Raw genomic sequence first — 3,294 nt, forward strand, 5'->3', positions numbered from 1 at the left:
AGTAGGAGAGCAGGAAAAGGCAGATGGGGACTTCCCAGGACATTCCCTTCCTACTGCTCCCTCCCCTTTGGAGCAAAACAATATCCACCTTCTCTGGCAAGTAGCACTATAGCTGTGGGAGGGAAGGGCAGCAGTCACTTTAGAGTAAGTTTCTTGAAGAATCACAGCTTGCCTGCTGCCCAGGACAGCTGAGACTCTCCTCTTCATGCCTCGTGGGAAACAAGGTTTTTGTGGAAAGCCATATCTGACTTGTGTCTCTGCCATGCCAGAAGACTGTACCTTGGGAGAGGCATGGAAGCCTGATCTAGTGAAATGGAGTGAAACAGATGGAGACCGAATCATCTCAAGTATCATAGATCATTTCTACTTTCAAACCAATGTCCCTCCTAGGAGCGCTTGCTTGCGGGCAGGTGCAGTAGTAATTACAGAAGTACAGCCCTTCCACACATTTTAGCACAGATAGAGGAAGCCCCTAGTCATGATGATGAATTATATCCCATTCTGTAATTACATTTAAGGAGCATCTTATGTAAATTTCTTCTGTTTAAAGCATTTGATTTGTTTGTTTGTTTTTTTACATTAACTCCACTGTAGCTCTGAGGCGTACTAAGTTAGTTTTGTTCTTGCTTCTAACTATCATGCTGTTTCTGCACCTTTTGTTCTTTCATTCTGACCCACAGATTGTCATCTCTTTGGTCTAGTGTTGCAGATTTGTTTTTAAAAACAGCTAATTTCTTCACAAGCAAAGGGAGAGCACAACTCACTTGCAGTCCCTGTATTATAAACAATTTGTGCTGGCAAAGGATGGCCCAGGTGCTTCTGCTCTCCCATTTTCTCTTGAATTGTGCTAGATACCACTCAGCAAACAGGGACATTCAGGGCTGCTGAAGTGCAGTGCCCTAACTGAAGACACTCAAGACAGTCAGTGTGCAAGACAGTGTCTACGAATCTGAAGATATTCTCAAGAACACACACCTTATGAAGGACTGTTAAAGAAAAGGGGAAGCAGGGACAAGAGCTTTATTGCTTTCAGTTGAGCTTGTCGTTGTAAGACCAATATGGCTATTAGAATTCCAGTTCCACCAGCATCTTCCATCATGACACATATCTGACCTCTTCCATTCTAATTTGAGTAATGAAAACCCCAAAGAAAGGGGAAGCAGCAAAGAAACCTAGGCCACTTTAGTCTAGAACTAGAATAATGTCAGCCAAGGCTGTGGTTCCTTTGTTAATTTTAATCCCCTGTGAATACTCATTAATGGTAGAGATGAAACATTGACAATCCAAAACAATTCTTGAAATAATAGTGGGCCCTTCAGTAATTGAATTCAGTAATTCAGTAATTGTTGATAGAAGTAAAAAGAATTTTGCCTAGCAACATGTGGATTGACTCGAGCTGCAAACTAGTACAAAATCCGTACTTGAATCTTATACTTAAAGCTCAAGATGAGCCTTAAAACATCTTACAGCATTATAAATGCCATAATGTAGTATTGAGATCTACCGCTCCTTCATCACAAATAATCACACAAGAGTCACCTGGATGGTCCAGTGCCTGAAGAAGAGTTCATCCCAGCTCATACTCTGGGAGTCACCAGGTGATGCTGAGAAATAAGAGATAGGAAAGATAAAAGAAAATTTTGAAAAGTCTGCAGCCATAGTTCAATCTTCTCTGGTGGAAAGTAACACAATCGCAGTTGTTTGCATAAGCCTACCAACATAGGATCACTCTGAGACTCCTACTTAAGAGCAGACTTTCAAATCAGAGCACTCATATATTTTTACCTGAACTGCACCTCATCTTGAAGACTAACAGCCTCATGGCCCTCCTCAGCTAGACTACTGGACTACAGCAAAGTGCTGTAACTCAGCATGCAGTAGTTAGGAAACACTGGCTGACAGTGAACACTGAAACTATGGCTATTTTGTCCCTGGGCTCTACTTCTTCCAAGGGATTTAATGAGATTACCATCTTCAAAGAATTTGTCCTTATCTGTAAGTGTCTTGGTGGCACTGGCCAAGAAGATTAAAATACGGCTTTAAGTTGTCAGATAAGGGAGCTGTCTGCACCACTCACTACCACTTGTCAGCACACTCTCAGCAGTCATCCCAACTCTGAGAAATAATAACTTATGGGAACTAAATGCCATAGCAAAGCTCATCACCTTCCACTTCAAGGGCAAGGCATCTTTTTATGGCATCATCTTTACTAACATAAAGAGAGACCCTTGTGTACATAAACATTGTCAAATCTTTGAATAAATCTCCCAAAGACAAGTCTCCTTTAGGGAATAAGAGGTCATACTAAAACAGATAATAGCCACGTTGATTAATGTTACACTACAAATATAAAAAGCTTTATAGCAGAGCTGGACAAACACACATAAACTATTATTTCATTGCTGTGAAAAATGGAAACCCATCTAATGGATCTAGTATGAAAAATGGAAATACTTCACATGGAAATGAATCCCTTACCCATGGATCCATTTCCAGTTTGGCTGGTAAAAACATAGGGCTTGCTCTTTCTTGGCTGGAAAATGCATTCAAAATGTCCAGGGACACGTTCACAGAACAGCCAGTATTCTTGTGAAAAGCTGAGTGATTTGCGATTGAATTTCTTCAGGCAAAAGCAGAAACTGGACTAGAAATCCCACTTCCTGGTAAGGTTCTGGCCACTAAACAATCACTTTGAAAAGCTGTATTTCAAAAGAAAGTGTGAACTACCATCACATTTTAAGAGTTGAATCTTGTAACAAATCCTTCAAGGAAGTTAAATAAGAAGGAATGGTCCTTTCTTCTGCTTTGGTGGGGCTTGAGACCAAAATGCTCACTGGTGTTGAGATCAAGACACAGAAGTATAAATTTCAACACCCATGGAAATTCATGATCAAAGACCACACTGTGTCTGATACAGAAGCACTTGGAGTCTTAGAGCAACAATGGAGTGAAGGTCTTTTCTTTTCTTTTCTTTTCTTTTCTTTTCTTTTCTTTTCTTTTCTTTTCTTTTCTTTTCTTTTCTTTTCTTTTCTTTTCTTTTCTTTTCTTTTCTTTTCTTTTCTTTTCTTTTCTTTTCTTTTCTTTTCTTTTCTTTTCTTTTTCTTTTCTTTTCTTTTCTCTTTTCTTTTCCTTTTCTTTTCTTTTCTTTTCTTTTCTTTTCTTTTCTTTTCTTTTCTTTTCTTTTCTCTTTTCTTTTCTTCTCTTTTCTTCTCTTTTCTTCTCTTTTCTTCTCTTTTTCTTCTCTTTTCTTCTCTTTTTCTTCTCTTTTCTTCTCTTCTTTCTTTCTCTCTTTTA

Source organism: Strix aluco, chromosome 2, assembly GCF_031877795.1.
Source record: "Strix aluco isolate bStrAlu1 chromosome 2, bStrAlu1.hap1, whole genome shotgun sequence".
In the NCBI taxonomy this organism is placed as follows: domain Eukaryota; kingdom Metazoa; phylum Chordata; class Aves; order Strigiformes; family Strigidae; genus Strix; species Strix aluco.